General features: G+C 35.6%; 2 long non-coding RNA genes across 2 annotated transcripts; both read right to left on the reverse strand.

Moving 5' to 3' along the window:
• Positions 1-6,273: 6,273 nt before the first annotated feature.
• LOC125264013 lies at positions 6,274-12,519 on the reverse strand. The gene is made up of 4 exons (XR_007183954.1): positions 12,448-12,519; positions 11,614-11,630; positions 11,099-11,277; positions 6,274-6,753 (listed from the first exon to the last, which is right to left on the reverse strand). It is a non-coding gene; the product is annotated as an uncharacterized LOC125264013 (long non-coding RNA).
• Positions 12,520-14,031: 1,512 nt separating this feature from the next.
• On the reverse strand, positions 14,032-20,255 carry LOC125264014. The gene is made up of 4 exons (XR_007183955.1): positions 20,210-20,255; positions 19,376-19,392; positions 18,861-19,039; positions 14,032-14,515 (listed from the first exon to the last, which is right to left on the reverse strand). It is a non-coding gene; the product is annotated as an uncharacterized LOC125264014 (long non-coding RNA).
• Between the last annotated feature and the right edge of the window lie 2,608 nt (positions 20,256-22,863).

Here is a 22,863-nt window from a genome sequence, read left to right on the forward strand (position 1 = left end):
GCGTGCCCTTGAGTGCTATATAGCCTATATTATGTAAACGCTCCTTATTATGGTTTATTCTCTCCAGTATTTAAGAAATTAAATTAATATAAATGTGATTAGTCAACTAATAGCTTAAATGAACAACTACTAGTCGACTAGAAAAAAACTCATTTCACATATTTTCGATCAAGCATCAAAAAGGGTATTCTGGTTTGAGCTCGCGCTTCGCGCGCATGCTCTGACAGACACACACACAGCGCATCATACATTATTATCAGTTTAAAATTATATTTGTGTATGACTAACCGCAGCACACACCAGAGAAAAAAACTTTGCAGGTCCTATGGCTGAGAGAGAGCTTACTCGGATGAAAACCGCTTCAGTGAGCTCAATTATAGTAACGCGGCAGTAACGCTAACGGCGTTGTAACGGGAGAAAAAGTAACGCAAAAACGTAAAAAAAAAAAAAAAAAAGTTTGGAGCCTGGGCATGCACAGAAAGAATCGCCAGTGGAGCCCGGAGGCGGAGTCGCAGTATCAAACTTCCGCCCAGACGAGTGCGTGATCATTGATGTATTTTAAATAGGCTATATAAATTATACACAATTTAAAATTCTACCTATAAAATAATAGGCTGTTCTGTTTCTAGAGCAATAATATTTTTGAAACAGCAAATTCAGTAGATAAACTATAATATGCCACTAGAAACAACTCTAAAATGTCAAAAACGGTCCTGCCATTTTAAAGAGATCGATTGCTATAGACAGTGCTCTATAATTAATTAGAGTAGGCTATCATTAGTTTTGTCCTGCTAACTATTATTTTATATCCATAAAAAAAATTAGTAACTGCCAGATAATGATCTGCTTTTTCCCGACACGGCTAACGTTAGGATTGTTATCTTAACTAATAACATTCATTAATTAGCTTGAAGCCCACATTTAACGTTACCGAGAAAAGCTCAGATATCCATCAGATCCTGTAGGTTAGTTAGTACAGTTTACTGCTGAACAGCTCATTTTGTCAGTGTGAAATAACATAGAAATTGAAAATTAATAGTTAGTTATATATCTTCAATCTCCCCTTGAAGCTCCGACAGTCCTCAGAGAAGCTGTCAATCACAACTGTCAACCATGACGACACGCCTCGTTTCTATAGCACCAAATTGCTAGCTAAAATCAAACTTATCACAAAAACGAACAATTGAATATAAATCAGCGTGATAACAACTACCTCAAATGACCAAAACCATCTTTCGGAAAATTTTATTTGAAGCATAATTTATTGTTATGTTTTAACTTAAGTCTCATTCGTCTGCACTGAGAGGGCGGGGTTTATGACCTGTACTGCATCCAGCCTCCAGGGGGCGATCAAAGAGCCCACAGCTTCACTTTTCAGGACGTATGAGGCACACCCGATTTGAGACAGGGGAAAACAAAAGGAGATTTTAAAAAAAAACCCACTGGATGGATTTTTATCATTATAGGATGGTTGTGTACAGGCACTGCCAACACACATTTCATTACAATCAACCTGTAAAAGTGCATGTACCATTATATGACCCCTTTAACATAGTCTATATATGTGTGGTGGTGCAACAGGTAAAGCCGAGTGCTCTTGTGCGACAGCGGCCCTTGTGACCTGGGTTCGATTCCAGCCCGTACTGGTTCCTGCATTCAATATACATACAAATCTGAAAAGTTCATTTGCAAAAACAGTTTTTGCAAAAACATTTTTATTAATTTTCACAAATCATGTTTTTTTATTGTGCATTCCAAGTAATATCAATCAAACTGCAGTTGGGTTGTTTTGATTAAGTAATAATAACTGTACAAAATACAGGTAAATTTAAAATGATTAAAATTATTAAAAAGTTCATTGAAAGTATGTTTTTTATATATATTAAAAGTTTGTTTTTTTAGCAAAGCAGATAACTCCAATAGTCGTTTTTTGGCAAAAGCAGATAACCCCACATTTCATGTTTCAGAGTTAAACAAAACCAAGTAATTGCTTTGTAATTGCATTTAAAACACACTCAAACACATGTGTGCACACACACACTAACAGATCAACACACACACACCCATCCACTCACTGTGTGCGCGCACACACACACACACACACACACTAACAGATTGCGACACACGTACATTCACTCACACTCACACTAACACACACTAACAGATCGGCACACAAGTACACTCACACACACACACACACACACACACACATCCGCGCACGTGTGCGCACACACACACAAACACGCAAAAGGACAACCAAGGTCTTATCGGTTTCTGTACACAAACAACAAGGGCGCTTGTCGTCTTCTGCTATAAAACATGAACTTGCGATGCCTGACAGTGGACAAAACCGGCTTTTCGGACAAAACGGATTTAGGGTACAGAATGTGCTATATGTGGAGAATAATGCACAGCACTATCGGTTTTTGCAAATGAACTCTGTTCCCATTGTCTCACTGATGTTCAGTGATAAGTAGCTAAGTTACTGGTATACTAGGGCTGTCTGTAAAAAGCATATTCTAAAGCTGTAACTTTATTTATAAAGATTATTTTATTGTAGACTATTTGAAGCACACTATAATGATGCCATTAGCACACTACAAGTTAACTTGGAATGCCATTGCAATGTGTTTTACAGTTTTTTACGATTGTTTACACATTAAAATAAAAATTTCCACACAATTTGCAAAATTCTACTCCAATGAGCAAAACACCTCCACAGATTTGCAAAACATTACACACAGTGATTTGTAAAACTCTACACACATTTTCACACCTTAGACACAGATAAGGATTGTGAGGTTACTTCCTTGTCATTACAAAGCCCCAGATTGCCAATGACCACACTAATGAACGAATTGGATAAACACATCCACCAGGTATGGAAGCACACATCTGCTCATTTGAAAACACAGCACTCAGGTGTGCTATAAAAGGCAGCAGGTGAGTTCACCTGTCTTCAACAAAAATGGAAGGAGCTAGAAAAAGAAGAAGAAGAGTGAGAATGAGAATGAGAGGGGGAGCTCAAAGAGGATATGAAGGAGGTAGAGGAAGTGGAGAAGGAGGTAGAGGAAGAGGCCTAGGTAGAGGAAGAGGAGAAGGAGGAGGTAGAGGAAGAGGCCTAGGTAGAGGAAGAGGAGAAGAAGGAGGTAGAGGAAGAGGTAGAGAAGGACTTGAAGAGTTGATTAAACCTGAACAAAGAAGACAAGGCCTAATTTGACTCAAGAAATCCGTGCAACACTTATTAACCATGTTATCAACCATGGACTGACACTGATGGAAGCTGGACAAAGAGTTCAACCAAATCTCAGCAGAAATACTGTTGCGTCAGTAATTTGGACATTTCATTGAGAAAACAGGTAAGGTAACCACATGGTACATTGAAACTGAAGCTTGCTGTACTTATCAATATTGTTTACTGTGACATTTGACAGTAGGCTGCATGTGTATTTTTTATATATATATATATATATTTTTTACATAGAGGGTCGAGGACACCAAGGTGGAAGGGGCCTTATGTTCACTTGTGCACAAGAGGCCGCCATTGTGAACATGGTTTTGATCAATAATTGTATCAGGCTGCAAAAAATCCAAGCCAATATCATCAATGATGACCATATTTTCAATAACATCCAGCAAATCTCGCTGTCAACATTAGGTCGAATCCTCAAGAAAAATCAAATATACATGAAGCAACTGTATCGGGTACCATTTGACAGAAATTCAGAGAGAGCGAAACATCTGTGCAATGAGTATGTGGAGGTATGTATTGTTCATCTTACTATGGTGTGGTATTGTGCACTGCTCATAATGTTCTGGCACAAAAAAATACTGTGCAATAGATATTGAATAGCATCCCTAGTGAAAAAAAAGTATACTAAGTATACTTGCAGCAAGACTAATTATTAGTATATTTCAAGTGTGTTAATGATTAGTTAATTTAAAGTGTGCTATTTTGAAACAACTAATTTTGTACTAAGTATATTTAAGTTGAAATTAAGTAGTATTAAAATACAACTTTAAGTATATTTAGTATACTTATGTGTACTAAATTGGAACAACTTCAAGTATACTTAGTACACTTTAAGTATATGTCTGTGTAGGGACTAATTACATGCTTGATTAGTGATATTAAAGTGTACTTAATTTGTGTTATAAGTATACTTTATTTGTGTTATAAGTATACTTTTATTTGTGTTATAAGTATACTTTATTTCTGTTATGAGTACACTTTGTGTTATAAGTACACTTTATTTGTGATTTAAGTACATTACAAAATAATTACGAGTGTCTTCAGAAAACACAAGCAATATACACTGAATATATTATTTTACAGGTAATAGTATATACTGTATGCTCAGTACCTTTGGCTTATTCCAAATATTAAACATTACACACTTTGCAGTCAATAACAATACACTTTGTTATTACTTATACTTTGTATAATATAGTCAACATTTGAAGCGGATCAAAACCTTTAATCAAAGTTGTCCTAACTTTTTTGATCCACTTCAAATGTTGATTACTGTACTTTGAATTACATAATCTCACACAATACAGTTGTGCTACTATTTAAATACAGTTTAACACATTTTCCCAAAGTTGAATGAATTTGTTTTCAAGGCCATTAAAACAAATAAAATGTAACAACATCACTAATGAAGAGACATATTTCATTGACAAATCCAATAGACCACTTTGGAGCAGACGTCACAATGACGTCACTTGCAGCTGCGCGCGCATAGTGGTTGCAGAAAAATAGCGGCAGCAATTGGAGGAAAATGTGCAAAATCCACAGAATAAGAGAAAAATGTTTTGTTGTGCCTCTGGATGTTGGAATCGGAATGCAAAAAATATAGTCTTCATTTTTAAAGAAAACCATCGTTGAAAACGTCCTTTGAAGCTAAACAGAGACGTTTCACAGACTGGACTGATGACACCCGCAAGGATTAGTCTACTATTAAAGCAGGAATTTGATGTAAACAGTAAGTCTACATAATATTCACATATTCAGTTCAGAGGGCATACATACATAGCAGTTACAGCATTGAAATAATATTTAAACCTATAACATTTCACATAGATAACTTTTAAACAGTCTATACAATTTTAATTTCACAATTCTGACTTTTTTCTTGCATTTGCGTGTTTATTACTCCCAGTTCGGACTTTATTACTCGCAATTGTGAGTTTATTTCACAATTCTGAGGGGAAAAAAGTCAGAATTGCGGGATAAAATGCAATTCAGAAAAGACAGAATAACGAGTATATCTCACAATTCTGTTTTTCTTTGTAAGAAATGTGAGATATAAACTCAGATTTGCGAGAAATAAAAGTCAGAATTGTGAGATATAAACTCGAAATTAACTTTTTATTCTTTTAATTCGTGACTTAAACAAAAACAAAACAAAAAACAAAGTTGTACGCGTCAAGAGGCACTCTTTTAGCTTCTCCTGAGTATAGGCTATACACTTGAGGTGTCAATCAGGTAAATATATATCTCTGGCCACTGGATGCTTGGCCATTTCGTTTTGTCATTTAACCACTGACAAGGTGCTATGGCAAACGGATCCGTAAGCTGTATCCCACTCGGTAATGTTAATTTTTTTTTTAAATAACAGTGCTTATCGCTGGGTGAAGCTGCTGTGATATGCCGACAACATTTAAAAAAAAATAACAAATCAAAATATTCTATAATGTTTCTAAATCTTACCTACTTTGAACCGCTTCGTCGTAACCCTGCTGAAAAAAACAATAGAAACCATTACAGAAATCCTAATGGTTTCCACTACAAAACCATTACAAACCATCAGCCATTAACCATTAAAACCATTACAAAATGGTTTCCATTACGTAGTGTGTTTTGGGCACATTCCATTAGGATTTATTGGTTTGTATTGGTTTCCATTACAGATTTGTATTGGTCTTTATTTGCAAATATTTAATGGTTTCCATTGCAGTTTTTGTATTGGTTCTAATGGTTCCATTACAAAGTTGTATTGGTCTTTACTTGCACATATTTAATGGTTTCCATTACAGTTTTTGTATTGGTTCTAATGGTTCCATTACAAAGTTGTATTGGTCTTTATTTGCACATATTTAATGGTTTCCATTACAGTTTTTGTATTGGTTCTAATGGTTCCATTACAAATTTGTATTGGTCTTTATTTGCACATATTTAATGGTTTCCATTGCAGTTTTTGTATTGGTTCTAATGGTTCCATTACAAATTTGTATTGGTCTTTATTTGCAAATATTTAATGGTTCCCATTACAGTTTTTGTATTGGTTCTAATGGTTCCATTACAAATTTGTATTGGTCTTTATTTGCACATATTTAATGGTTTCCATTGCCGTTTTTGTATTGGTTCTGATTTGTATGTTTAACTGGTAGCTGTTAATTAGGCCATTGATTAATTAAATAATTTAAATTATTACAACAATTATACACTGGTTTTGTCCTTGTGGCTTAAAAAAAAACGCTCAAGAATATATAATTTTAATTGATATAAACTGCACACAAACTTTTCAATAGCTAACTGTTCAGGTTGTGTTTTGCAAAGAATTAAGAACATGCAACTAAAATCAAAATTATACTTGGATCAAGACCATCTTTTTTACTAAACCCAGCTGGAAATAAACATCTGACAAAAATTATTAACATGATCTTTTTTATTACTTGATATGTAATAGAAATACAAGAACTATGAACTGTGTTTGTGGCTTCACTGTATCCACTGTGGCTGGCTTAGACCTGCAAAAAGAAGGAGAATTCATTAGGACAATGTACCTCTTAAACCACATTACCAGTACACGAGATTATCCACATTATATATTATATGGGACTCTCAAAGAAGTTGCAAGAACATAGTTGTTGACCAAACTTCATTATTTCACCCAACATATTTGGGTGTACTTTGAGCAGATTCAAGATCTTGAATTTTTTTATCCATTACTCATGTCAGGTTCATAGCATGACAGTCATCTGTTATTTAACCTTCTCCAGTTGTAGGTTAGTGATGCGCGGGTCGTCTCATAACCCATGGACCCCACAGATCGGGTTGGGGCGGGATAAGAAATTGTCACTTTATTTGCGATGCGGGTCATTAAAAACAAAATTAAAAACAAATCCATATATGTTGCGTGCAATTCCCTATAGCCTATATTAAAAATTTGGGAATATCTATTTTCATATTTTTTTTAGGTTCTTTGATACGGTTACAGTATGAAGGCTGTAGCAACATAACCATTTTGGAAACGAAGCGTAAATGTGAACATCAAAGATTTCTTATGCTGCTGCGCCCTCTATAGGACCAGCGACTAGTCGACGTCAAGCTCAAAGTCCCTGTAAATCCCTATTAAAGTCTGTGTTCTGAGTTTGTCACACCACAGTAAAATGTGCTATTAACCACCCAGCCAAATTTGAATGATTAAAAAAAAACGCCAAGTAAATTAAATAAATTATCAAAATCTTGAAAAAATTTGCAGTATTCTCTGCTCTCAAACGCTGGGGGCGTGTCCGCTGTCGGCGCTGAAACCACACCCACTCGCGAGAGCTGCCGCCTCAACTTATTTGTCTAATCAGTCAAACTCACTGATGCATATAAACAAAAGAATCACGTTAGAGGGTTGCACAATTTAGTAGAGTTACTGTGGACTGCCTACTAATTACGCATACAAGGCAACATACACTCATTGGTGGGCACGTACTGCCGACTGTTGTCGAGTCGACAGGTGACGGCGCCGTGAGACGGGAGGATGAAGGCCGGGATGGGAGAGATTCTGTCCGGCAGATTGTCAGTGAATCCCAGCTGTCTAATGAAAGTTTGTAAAACTCTCCGGTGTAAAATTATCACTGCAGAGACTAATTTAATCCACCCCTTCTTCATATCATCATTTTTTAGGAAATTTAAATAAGGAGAACAAGCTTCTTTTGTATATTATCGCAACCAGGTAATATGCATTTGCGTGATGAAGGCATTACTAGCTAGCAAAATGTAGGCTGTATAACTAACAGTATTAACACTCGAGATTAAGCGGGCGAGCTGCTGTAGCGTTAGGGGTGGTGCCATGCTCGGTTACTCTAGTGCGTCAGACAGTTATATAGTGTTAGCCCAAAAAATCCTGAGCACAGAATTGGTGAAAAATTGTTTAACACTCTAACTTCACAATTCAGTACTACATAGTTCAGTCTTTGTAATGTTTTTGCAGCAATACATTTGTCACATTTATAATGTGTTTAGAATCAATTCTCAGAATTGACTTTACCGGGACTTTAAAGTGTCACGGCAGAGCATTAAAGTCGACTAGTCAGTTCAACCCCTAGTGCATAGTTAATAAGTGTGATGACATCATCCATAGCAACGAGGTCAATTACACCCTTTCTCTTAGCTTAAAGGTCCCGTTCTTCGTGATCCCATGTTTCAAACTTTAGTTAGTGTGTAATGTTGTTGTTAGAGTATAAATAAAATCTGTAAAATTTTAAAGCTCAAAGTTCAATGCCAAGCGAGATATTTTATTTAACAGAAGTCGCCTACATCGAACGGCCAGTTTGGACTACATCCCTCTACTTCCTTCTTTAATGACGTCACTAAAACAGTTTTTTGACTAACCTCCGCCCACAGGAATACACAAAAAAGGGGGCGTGGTCTTGTTGCGCTCCCACGGAGAAGAGCAAGAGTTGCGTTTGTAGAGTGTGTTTGTCGCCATGTCGTCGAAACGCTGTTATTTTCATCCCGCAGTCCAATCATCTTTGTTTGGCCTTCCCAGGGACGCTGTACTTAGAGATCAATGGTTACAATTTATGTTTACCTCGGTTCCCGAAAATTATAATTGCGGTATCCTTACTGCAATAGTTAATGTTGGACTGCAGTGCACATAATGGCCACAAGAGGGGACTATGTTTATGTATATGGCTGTTTTCCGTATGAGGTACTCTTCTGAGTGAGTGCTAACGTTGTACATTTTTCTGTCGCTGCTTGTGGAGATTAAAGAGTTCAGTCTCTCGGGAATTATTGTCTTTTGTGTTCATTCGGCACGACACCACAATAATCCACATGTAAAACTATGTGCAGCACACGTTATGGTAAGAGGCGTGACATTTCCGGGCAAGGTGCGCTAAGCTGCTGTCGAATCACAACACAGGAACCGCTGGCACAATCAGAACTCGTTACGTATTTCTGAAGGAGGGACTTCATAAAACAAGGAAGTCATCAGCCCGTTTTTATGACAGTGGAAACAGCGGTATACAGATAAGTAAATTATGTGAAAAATACTGTTTTTTTACACGCGAAACATGAACACATGTTATATTGCACACTATAAACACAATCAAAGCTTCAAAAAACCACGAAAAACAGGACCTTTAAGAATTCTCACTGTTTGAAATGGTTTTAGCAGCTTTGTGAAAAGGTTTTAAAGGATTAGTTCACTTTTAAATAAACTTTTCCTGATAATTTACTCACCCCCATGTCATCCAAGATGTTCATGTCTTTCTTTCTTCAGTCGAAAAGAAATTAAGGTTTTCGATGAAAACATTCCAGGATTATTCTCCTTATAGTGGACTTCAATGGAGCCCAAACAGTTGAAGGTCAAAATTAGTTTCACTGCAGCTTCAAAGCGTTCTACACAATCCCAGATGAGAAATAAGGGTCTTATCTAGTGAAACCATCGCTCATTTTCTGAAAAAAAAAGAAAATTATATAAGTTTTAACCTTAAATGCTCATCTTGAACTAGCTCTCTTCTTCTTCTCTATTTGATTCCAGCAGTCTAGACACTGCTAAGTGTATTACTGCCCTCCACAGGCCAAAGTTTGAACTAATTGTTATATACTATTGAACTAGCATATTGTATATGACAATTTAGTTCAAACATTGACCTGAGGAGGGCAGTAATACACTTAGCAGTGTCTACACTGCTGGAATTCAAATAGAGAAGAAGAAGAAGAGATACAGTGGGTTCCAAACAGGATATATCGCCCTCCGAAGTGAAAACAATCATGGCCGCCATATTGAAGGGTCGTTCCAAACCGAAGTGCTCAAAACGGGCCACTTCAAAGGGCTCTTTGGAATGAAGGATTTCGAAGGGTACAACTGATGGACACTTCAGGCCCCCATGATCCTTTGCACAGGAAAGTTGTTTGACGTCACAGAATGGGTACAGGAGGTTAGGAGATTTTACCTATAAATGTATGTATAGTATTTTTCTGTACTATTGTAATATTTATACGAGTTAGATTTAGTAAATTATTATGGTCAAAACGACAGTGTACTTCAACAAAAATACTTTACAGCTCCCTTTATCAGTCCATTCAAATGTTTCAAATACATAGACACAATATACAATATGGTGTAATAAACCTAAATAAATAAACTAACGTTAAACAAAGGGCGCCGCTTGCACAATCTACTCTTCCTTGATTGTCTCGTTAAGATGACGCAGAAGTGTGTTCCAAAAAAAGAGTTTTTTTTACCCCTAAACCCTTCATCCCTTCAAGCTCTCACTCCGAAGGGGAAACCATCTGAAAGGAATTAGGGCATGGGATGAGCCCTTCCGAATGGAACGCAGGGCTACTTCAAGATGAGCATTTATGGTTAAAATGTATGAAATTTTATTTTTTTATTTTTTTAGAAAATGAGTGATGGTTTCTCTAGATAAGACCATTATTTCTTGTATGGGATCGTGTAGAACAATTTGAAGCTGCAATGAAACTAATTTTGACCTTCAACTGTTTGGTGTCCATTGAAGTCTACGATATGGAAAAAAAATCCTGGAATGTTTTCATCAAAAACCTTAATTTCTTTTCGACTGAAGAATAAAATACATGGACATCTTGGATGACATGGGGGTGAGTAAATTATCAGGAAAAGTTTATTTAAAAGTGGACTAATCCTTTAAGTGAAAACTCTTACCTAAGAATTTTTACTGCTATTTAGGAGAACTTTTAGTTGTAAGATAAAACATTTTGTGAATACGGCCCCAGGCATATTGGACCAGGTCTGCAGGACAGTGGTTCTCGAGGGCCAGAGCTGAGATACCTACAATATATTCTGAACATGACTTTCAGAGATCCAGATTGACTGCTAGATCGATCACTTACAACAGTGGTGTCCAGTCCTGGTCATGGAGGACCAACGTCCTGCAGTATGTAGCTCCAACTTTCTCACACACCTGCCTGTAGTTTCTGGTGATCCTGAAGACCTTCATTAACTGGTTCAGGTCTGCTTAATGGCTGGAGCCACAGTTAATTCTTCAAACAGGACTAGATGGCAATAAATACTGAAAAGAGAGAGGACAAACAACATTTAATGGTATAAAGCCAGTTTAAAAATTGTATTCATGAATATGTATAATAACATCTGAGAATGTACATATGACACCACTGTACTGAAAAATATTCACCATTTAAGTAGTTGCAATTTAACATACAGTATTTGCCATTTAAGTGAGGATCATCTCATTTTTAAAAAATGACACCCGAAATATTAACAGATAACATAAGCAAAATCTTCATGAAAATACAGTTATATGATGCAAAGAAAGTTTTTGTAAATGTGCATGACAAATCTACAATGCAAAAACTGAGAATGTGTGACTGAGTCAAACAGTACTTACAGAGCAGAACCAAGGATCTGATTACACACAAGGAAGAGGGAGAAAAATAAACAAATATATTAGTTAAATATTGCTTTGTATTGATGAACGTGCTGATTAAATGTACACATTCAAGATAAATTATTACATTAACATTTTAGTGATTTATTTCATGGCCTAAATGTTTTACTTCAGTTATATCTTTTCATAATTAATTAAATATTACAGATGGTTGATTTAATTTGACAGTTATCTTTTCTGGTGAATATAGGCCAATGAGTCCTATCTCTCTCTTTCACTCTCTGTCCCCGCGCGTGCACGCGCCAGCTTGTGCATGAGACAACGCGTAACGTTACAAAGTTATTGTAAAATCTGTTATTTTTAGGTCACGATAACATGATAGTAATATGGCCGTAGCTTATGTAACGAGATTTAATAAGGGTGTGCAGCTTAGTTATTGTATTTACGTCGCTGTTTAAATCTTTAATACAAAGACACAACTCAGCCCGGCCATCATAACAAGCTCGGTCGAGTCATCGCGTAAAATAGCAACGGAAAAACAATAATAAATCAAATTAACACCGAAATGGATGTAAAACAATTCAAGGTAATGAATTAATACGGTTTTTAAAGTATATTACCTCAGATTACCAGAAAATGAATTGTCTGAGCGGCTAGTCGACCGTTATAACCGTTATAACATTTAAACGCAGCAAGCTAAATAATATACTCATCAGATAAACCACTAAAGCGGGTGTAATTTAATTCCAATCAATTAATTCATTACAATTTCGACCTGTTACACTAATTTTAATAGAAAACTCAGAAATTACTATAGAAATATAAAAAGCTTACCTGTTTGCGTCACCAGTCGATTCCGGAATGACAGTTCATGGATGCTGTTCCAGCAGTCTCATTGGTTAGAATTAATCACGTGATGTCATATTACTAATAATTTATATTTATTTATTTATTGCCATTTCAGAAAAATAATATATTAATATTGTGTGTGTGTGTGTGTATTATAATATATATATATATATATATATATATATATATATATATATATATATATATATATATATATATATATATATACACACACACACACACTACATATAACACACACACACTACCATTCAAAAGTTTGGGGTCAGTAAGATTTTTTAATGTTTTTTAAAAGAAGCCTCTTCTGCTCACCAAGGCTGCATTTATTTGATAAGAACAATAAAATAAAAAAATACAGTAATAAGATAACTTTTAAACAGTCTATACAATTTTAATTTCACAATTCTGACTTTTTTCTTGCATTTGCGTGTTTATTACTCCCAGTTCGGACTTTATTACTCGCAATTGTGAGTTTATTTCACAATTCTGAGGGGAAAAAAGTCAGAATTGCGGGATAAAATGCAATTCAGAAAAGACAGAATAACGAGTATATCTCACAATTCTGTTTTTCTTTGTAAGAAATGTGAGATATAAACTCAGATTTGCGAGAAATAAAAGTCAGAATTGTGAGATATAAACTCGAAATTAACTTTTTATTCTTTTAATTCGTGACTTAAACAAAAACAAAACAAAAAACAAAGTTGTACGCGTCAAGAGGCACTCTTTTAGCTTCTCCTGAGTATAGGCTATACACTTGAGGTGTCAATCAGGTAAATATATATCTCTGGCCACTGGATGCTTGGCCATTTCGTTTTGTCATTTAACCACTGACAAGGTGCTATGGCAAACGGATCCGTAAGCTGTATCCCACTCGGTAATGTTAATTTTTTTTTTAAATAACAGTGCTTATCGCTGGGTGAAGCTGCTGTGATATGCCGACAACATTTAAAAAAAAATAACAAATCAAAATATTCTATAATGTTTCTAAATCTTACCTACTTTGAACCGCTTCGTCGTAACCCTGCTGAAAAAAACAATAGAAACCATTACAGAAATCCTAATGGTTTCCACTACAAAACCATTACAAACCATCAGCCATTAACCATTAAAACCATTACAAAATGGTTTCCATTACGTAGTGTGTTTTGGGCACATTCCATTAGGATTTATTGGTTTGTATTGGTTTCCATTACAGATTTGTATTGGTCTTTATTTGCAAATATTTAATGGTTTCCATTGCAGTTTTTGTATTGGTTCTAATGGTTCCATTACAAAGTTGTATTGGTCTTTACTTGCACATATTTAATGGTTTCCATTACAGTTTTTGTATTGGTTCTAATGGTTCCATTACAAAGTTGTATTGGTCTTTATTTGCACATATTTAATGGTTTCCATTACAGTTTTTGTATTGGTTCTAATGGTTCCATTACAAATTTGTATTGGTCTTTATTTGCACATATTTAATGGTTTCCATTGCAGTTTTTGTATTGGTTCTAATGGTTCCATTACAAATTTGTATTGGTCTTTATTTGCAAATATTTAATGGTTCCCATTACAGTTTTTGTATTGGTTCTAATGGTTCCATTACAAATTTGTATTGGTCTTTATTTGCACATATTTAATGGTTTCCATTGCCGTTTTTGTATTGGTTCTGATTTGTATGTTTAACTGGTAGCTGTTAATTAGGCCATTGATTAATTAAATAATTTAAATTATTACAACAATTATACACTGGTTTTGTCCTTGTGGCTTAAAAAAAAACGCTCAAGAATATATAATTTTAATTGATATAAACTGCACACAAACTTTTCAATAGCTAACTGTTCAGGTTGTGTTTTGCAAAGAATTAAGAACATGCAACTAAAATCAAAATTATACTTGGATCAAGACCATCTTTTTTACTAAACCCAGCTGGAAATAAACATCTGACAAAAATTATTAACATGATCTTTTTTATTACTTAATATGTAATAGAAATACAAGAACTATGAACTGTGTTTGTGGCTTCACTGTATCCACTGTGGCTGGCTTAGACCTGCAAAAAGAAGGAGAATTCATTAGGACAATGTACCTCTTAAACCACATTACCAGTACACGAGATTATCCACATTATATATTATATGGGACTCTCAAAGAAGTTGCAAGAACATAGTTGTTGACCAAACTTCATTATTTCACCCAACATATTTGGGTGTACTTTGAGCAGATTCAAGATCTTGAATTTTTTTATCCATTACTCATGTCAGGTTCATAGCATGACAGTCATCTGTTATTTAACCTTCTCCAGTTGTAGGTTAGTGATGCGCGGGTCGTCTCATAACCCACGGACCCCACAGATCGGGTTGGGGCGGGATAAGAAATTGTCACTTTATTTGCGATGCGGGTCATTAAAAACAAAATTAAAAACAAATCCATATATGTTGCGTGCAATTCCCTATAGCCTATATTAAAAATTTGGGAATATCTATTTTCATATTTTTTTTAGGTTCTTTGATACGGTTACAGTATGAAGGCTGTAGCAACATAACCATTTTGGAAACGAAGCGTAAATGTGAACATCAAAGATTTCTTATGCTGCTGCGCCCTCTATAGGACCAGCGACTAGTCGACGTCAAGCTCAAAGTCCCTGTAAATCCCTATTAAAGTCTGTGTTCTGAGTTTGTCACACCACAGTAAAATGTGCTATTAACCACCCAGCCAAATTTGAATGATTAAAAAAAAACGCCAAGTAAATTAAATAAATTATCAAAATCTTGAAAAAATTTGCAGTATTCTCTGCTCTCAAACGCTGGGGGCGTGTCCGCTGTCGGCGCTGAAACCACACCCACTCGCGAGAGCTGCCGCCTCAACTTATTTGTCTAATCAGTCAAACTCACTGATGCATATAAACAAAAGAATCACGTTAGAGGGTTGCACAATTTAGTAGAGTTACTGTGGACTGCCTACTAATTACGCATACAAGGCAACATACACTCATTGGTGGGCACGTACTGCCGACTGTTGTCGAGTCGACAGGTGACGGCGCCGTGAGACGGGAGGATGAAGGCCGGGATGGGAGAGATTCTGTCCGGCAGATTGTCAGTGAATCCCAGCTGTCTAATGAAAGTTTGTAAAACTCTCCGGTGTAAAATTATCACTGCAGAGACTAATTTAATCCACCCCTTCTTCATATCATCATTTTTTAGGAAATTTAAATAAGGAGAACAAGCTTCTTTTGTATATTATCGCAACCAGGTAATATGCATTTGCGTGATGAAGGCATTACTAGCTAGCAAAATGTAGGCTGTATAACTAACAGTATTAACACTCGAGATTAAGCGGGCGAGCTGCTGTAGCGTTAGGGGTGGTGCCATGCTCGGTTACTCTAGTGCGTCAGACAGTTATATAGTGTTAGCCCAAAAAATCCTGAGCACAGAATTGGTGAAAAATTGTTTAACACTCTAACTTCACAATTCAGTACTACATAGTTCAGTCTTTGTAATGTTTTTGCAGCAATACATTTGTCACATTTATAATGTGTTTAGAATCAATTCTCAGAATTGACTTTACCGGGACTTTAAAGTGTCACGGCAGAGCATTAAAGTCGACTAGTCAGTTCAACCCCTAGTGCATAGTTAATAAGTGTGATGACATCATCCATAGCAACGAGGTCAATTACACCCTTTCTCTTAGCTTAAAGGTCCCGTTCTTCGTGATCCCATGTTTCAAACTTTAGTTAGTGTGTAATGTTGTTGTTAGAGTATAAATAAAATCTGTAAAATTTTAAAGCTCAAAGTTCAATGCCAAGCGAGATATTTTATTTAACAGAAGTCGCCTACATCGAACGGCCAGTTTGGACTACATCCCTCTACTTCCTTCTTTAATGACGTCACTAAAACAGTTTTTTGACTAACCTCCGCCCACAGGAATACACAAAAAAGGGGGCGTGGTCTTGTTGCGCTCCCACGGAGAAGAGCAAGAGTTGCGTTTGTAGAGTGTGTTTGTCGCCATGTCGTCGAAACGCTGTTATTTTCATCCCGCAGTCCAATCATCTTTGTTTGGCCTTCCCAGGGACGCTGTACTTAGAGATCAATGGTTACAATTTATGTTTACCTCGGTTCCCGAAAATTATAATTGCGGTATCCTTACTGCAATAGTTAATGTTGGACTGCAGTGCACATAATGGCCACAAGAGGGGACTATGTTTATGTATATGGCTGTTTTCCGTATGAGGTACTCTTCTGAGTGAGTGCTAACGTTGTACATTTTTCTGTCGCTGCTTGTGGAGATTAAAGAGTTCAGTCTCTCGGGAATTATTGTCTTTTGTGTTCATTCGGCACGACACCACAATAATCCACATGTAAAACTATGTGCAGCACACGTTATGGTAAGAGGCGTGACATTTCCGGGCAAGGTGCGCTAAGCTGCTGTCGAATCACAACACAGGAACCGCTGGCACAATCAGAACTCGTTACGTATTTCTGAAGGAGGGACTTCATAGAACAAGGAAGTCATCAGCCCGTTTTTATGACAGTGGAAACAGCGGTATACAGATAAGTAAATTATGTGAAAAATACTGTTTTTTTACACGCGAAACATGAACACATGTTATATTGCACACTATAAACACAATCAAAGCTTCAAAAAACCACGAAAAACAGGACCTTTAAGAATTCTCACTGTTTGAAATGGTTTTAGCAGCTTTGTGAAAAGGTTTTAAAGGATTAGTTCACTTTTAAATAAACTTTTCCTGATAATTTACTCACCCCCATGTCATCCAAGATGTTCATGTCTTTCTTTCTTCAGTCGAAAAGAAATTAAGGTTTTCGATGAAAACATTCCAGGATTATTCTCCTTATAGTGGACTTCAATGGAGCCCAAACAGTTGAAGGTCAAAATTAGTTTCACTGCAGCTTCAAAGCGTTCTACACAATCCCAGATGAGAAATAAGGGTCTTATCTAGTGAAACCATCGCTCATTTTCTGAAAAAAAAGAAAATTATATAAGTTTTAACCTTAAATGCTCATCTTGAACTAGCTCTCTTCTTCTTCTCTATTTGATTCCAGCAGTCTAGACACTGCTAAGTGTATTACTGCCCTCCACAGGCCAAAGTTTGAACTAATTGTTATATACTATTGAACTAGCATATTGTATATGACAATTTAGTTCAAACATTGACCTGAGGAGGGCAGTAATACACTTAGCAGTGTCTACACTGCTGGAATTCAAATAGAGAAGAAGAAGAAGAGATACAGTGGGTTCCAAACAGGATATATCGCCCTCCGAAGTGAAAACAATCATGGCCGCCATATTGAAGGGTCGTTCCAAACCGAAGTGCTCAAAACGGGCCACTTCAAAGGGCTCTTTGGAATGAAGGATTTCGAAGGGTACAACTGATGGACACTTCAGGCCCCCATGATCCTTTGCACAGGAAAGTTGTTTGACGTCACAGAATGGGTACAGGAGGTTAGGAGATTTTACCTATAAATGTATGTATAGTATTTTTCTGTACTATTGTAATATTTATACGAGTTAGATTTAGTAAATTATTATGGTCAAAACGACAGTGTACTTCAACAAAAATACTTTACAGCTCCCTTTATCAGTCCATTCAAATGTTTCAAATACATAGACACAATATACAATATGGTGTAATAAACCTAAATAAATAAACTAACGTTAAACAAAGGGCGCCGCTTGCACAATCTACTCTTCCTTGATTGTCTCGTTAAGATGACGCAGAAGTGTGTTCCAAAAAAAGAGGTTTTTTTTACCCCTAAACCCTTCATCCCTTCAAGCTCTCACTCCGAAGGGGAAACCATCTGAAAGGAATTAGGGCATGGGATGAGCCCTTCCGAATGGAACGCAGGGCTACTTCAAGATGAGCATTTATGGTTAAAATGTATGAAATTTTATTTTTTTATTTTTTTAGAAAATGAGTGATGGTTTCTCTAGATAAGACCATTATTTCTTGTATGGGATCGTGTAGAACAATTTGAAGCTGCAATGAAACTAATTTTGACCTTCAACTGTTTGGTGTCCATTGAAGTCTACGATATGGAAAAAAAATCCTGGAATGTTTTCATCAAAAACCTTAATTTCTTTTCGACTGAAGAATAAAATACATGGACATCTTGGATGACATGGGGGTGAGTAAATTATCAGGAAAAGTTTATTTAAAAGTGGACTAATCCTTTAAGTGAAAACTCTTACCTAAGAATTTTTACTGCTATTTAGGAGAACTTTTAGTTGTAAGATAAAACATTTTGTGAATACGGCCCCAGGCATATTGGACCAGGTCTGCAGGACAGTGGTTCTCGAGGGCCAGAGCTGAGATACCTACAATATATTCTGAACATGACTTTCAGAGATCCAGATTGACTGCTAGATCGATCACTTACAACAGTGGTGTCCAGTCCTGGTCATGGAGGACCAACGTCCTGCAGTATGTAGCTCCAACTTTCTCACACACCTGCCTGTAGTTTCTGGTGATCCTGAAGACCTTCATTAACTGGTTCAGGTCTGCTTAATGGCTGGAGCCACAGTTAATTCTTCAAACAGGACTAGATGGCAATAAATACTGAAAAGAGAGAGGACAAACAACATTTAATGGTATAAAGCCAGTTTAAAAATTGTATTCATGAATATGTATAATAACATCTGAGAATGTACATATGACACCACTGTACTGAAAAATATTCACCATTTAAGTAGTTGCAATTTAACATACAGTATTTGCCATTTAAGTGAGGATCATCTCATTTTTAAAAAATGACACCCGAAATATTAACAGATAACATAAGCAAAATCTTCATGAAAATACAGTTATATGATGCAAAGAAAGTTTTTGTAAATGTGCATGACAAATCTACAATGCAAAAACTGAGAATGTGTGACTGAGTCAAACAGTACTTACAGAGCAGAACCAATGATCTGATTACACACAAGGAAGAGGGAGAAAAATAAACAAATATATTAGTTAAATATTGCTTTGTATTGATGAACGTGCTGATTAAATGTACACATTCAAGATAAATTATTACATTAACATTTTAGTGATTTATTTCATGGCCTAAATGTTTTACTTCAGTTATATCTTTTCATAATTAATTAAATATTACAGATGGTTGATTTAATTTGACAGTTATCTTTTCTGGTGAATATAGGCCAATGAGTCCTATCTCTCTCTTTCACTCTCTGTCCCCGCGCGTGCACGCGCCAGCTTGTGCATGAGACAACGCGTAACGTTACAAAGTTATTGTAAAATCTGTTATTTTTAGGTCACGATAACATGATAGTAATATGGCCGTAGCTTATGTAACGAGATTTAATAAGGGTGTGCAGCTTAGTTATTGTATTTACGTCGCTGTTTAAATCTTTAATACAAAGACACAACTCAGCCCGGCCATCATAACAAGCTCGGTCGAGTCATCGCGTAAAATAGCAACGGAAAAACAATAATAAATCAAATTAACACCGAAATGGATGTAAAACAATTCAAGGTAATGAATTAATACGGTTTTTAAAGTATATTACCTCAGATTACCAGAAAATGAATTGTCTGAGCGGCTAGTCGACCGTTATAACCGTTATAACATTTAAACGCAGCAAGCTAAATAATATACTCATCAGATAAACCACTAAAGCGGGTGTAATTTAATTCCAATCAATTAATTCATTACAATTTCGACCTGTTACACTAATTTTAATAGAAAACTCAGAAATTACTATAGAAATATAAAAAGCTTACCTGTTTGCGTCACCAGTCGATTCCGGAATGACAGTTCATGGATGCTGTTCCAGCAGTCTCATTGGTTAGAATTAATCACGTGATGTCATATTACTAATAATTATATTTATTTATTTATTGCCATTTCAGAAAAATAATATATTAATATTGTGTGTGTGTGTGTGTATTATATATATATATATATATATATATATATATATATATATATATATATATATATATATATATATATATATATATATAATACACACACACACACACTACATATAACACACACACACTACCATTCAAAAGTTTGGGGTCAGTAAGATTTTTTAATGTTTTTTAAAAGAAGCCTCTTCTGCTCACCAAGGCTGCATTTATTTGATAAGAACAATAAAATAAAAAAATACAGTAATATTGTGAAATATTATGACAATTTAAAATGACTGTTTTCTATGTGAATATATAGTAAAGTGTAATTTATTTCTGTGATCAAAGCTGAATTTTCAGCATCATTACTCCAGTCTTCAGTGTCACATGATCCTTCAGAAATCATTCTAATATGCTGATTTGCTGCTCAAGAAACATTCATTATTATTATCAATGTTGAAAACAGTTGTACAATTTTTTTTTCAAAATTCTTCAATGAATAAGATCAAAAGAACAGCATTTATTTAAAATAGAATATTTTCTAACATTATAATTGTCTTTACTGTAACTTTTGATCAGTTTAACTCATCCTTGATGAATAAAAGTATTGATTAATTTTATTTCTATCCCCCAACTGTATACTGACTTTACTGTATACTGACATAGAAAACAGCTGTTTTAAATTGGAATAATATTTCACAATATTACTGTTTTTGTTTGTATTTTTAATCAAATAAATTTATTGGTCTGGGAGCAGCTACAAACAAACAGGTAAAGACAGTACTTGTCTTGCCATCTTGTTGACTGTGTGCAGTTTTAGTTATGGGATGGGCAATTGAATGTAATGACATCGGTGACATTTTACTAGATTGTTAAAAATAGTTTGATTAACCCTGTGCCTTGAGCATTTAATCATAAAACAATGATTTAATTTGTACTGTGCTGTGAACATGGGGGGTTGCCCACAGTAAACCAGCTAGGGGCCCCGGAGCTAAGGGCCCCACATGGGCTAACCAACTGGGGGCCTGTGTGGGTTTTCATGGGGCCCCAAAGAGTTTGCTCTTGCCCACACAGCCCCACAGAAAACCCACACTTAGTGGGTGAAGGATGAAATCACATTAAACTTGAGTTCTATGTTGATAAATTAAAATTGATTTCTGGATATCGTTATGTTATTTTTGTACACACACAAACAAACACGTTGTGCTTTCATGTTTTATGGGGACTTTCCATATACATAATGGTTTTTATACTGTAAAAATTGTATATTCTATCCCCCTACACTAACCCTACCCCTAAACCTACCCATCACAGAAAACATTCTGCATTTTACATTTTTAAAAAACATCACTTAGTATGAAAAATGTCCCCACACGGACAAGGATTTCAGATATTGCTATCTTTGTGGGGACATTTTATCCCCATAATGTAGGGTTTACCAGGCCACACACACACTCCTGTCCCACCCAGTTTTTAAAACAAAGTTATGACATTGTCTCCCATGCGGTTACACTGCAAAAGGGAAAATGGGACAAAATGAAAAGTTATGTTGACCCATGACCTATATGAATGAACAATTTTGTGTGAATTCTATTAAACAAAACATATATTTAACAGTATAATTTCTATATATATTACATAAGGATAAGCTTAATACCATTAAACAATTGAAAATGAGCTAAGATTTAGTTTGTGTGTCATATTTAATATATTTTGTTGTGTTGTAATAATTGTAAAAATAAATAAATCTGCATATAGCCTAAATTGTGTATGTGTACATCATTAAATCAAAGTAAAGAAACCACTCAATTTATTGGCGTTCTAATGGTTCATACTGGTGTCCAGTAGATACAAACGTGTAATCTATAGGTTGCCAAAGATGTTCTATTGGTCCTTAATGGTATCCAATAGGCAAAATATGCTACCAATAGAGGAAAGCAAATTACCAATAGAAACCCACTTGGACCATTACATTTTCCATTAAAACCATTACAGGCAAATAGGCAAAACATGCCACCAATAGAAAAAAGCAAATTACCCATATAGACCCACTAGGACCATTACAGTTTCCATTAAAACCATTAAAACCATTACAATTTCTGTAATGGTTTCTATTGTTTTTTTCAGCAGGGAACTCTCTAGTCGTACTGGTTATCACTCCCGGGTTTTCTGCAACCATGATGCGCGCGCATCCCGAATGTTTACAAACATTAAATAGGCCTATAGTTTTTATTTAAACTTAGATTCAGCAAAACTTACCATGTTTTTCATTAAAGAACCCTAACCCTCTATACACAAATACAAATTACACATTATATTCCATTTTCTGATGAGCTTCTCATTGTGTCTGATGGCACAATGATGACCGCAGAGACTCGTGAAGAACAGCATCTGTTGACAGAATATACCAAAGATATAAGACAGCATGTTCAACTCTTTATTCACGTTTACAATAGTCTGTCTAAATCCTACATTGAACCAATACTATTTTTGAACAGTAAATGAGGATTAGCAGCAGGGAA

Source organism: Megalobrama amblycephala, linkage group LG3 (genome assembly GCF_018812025.1).
Source record: "Megalobrama amblycephala isolate DHTTF-2021 linkage group LG3, ASM1881202v1, whole genome shotgun sequence".
In the NCBI taxonomy this organism is placed as follows: domain Eukaryota; kingdom Metazoa; phylum Chordata; class Actinopteri; order Cypriniformes; family Xenocyprididae; genus Megalobrama; species Megalobrama amblycephala.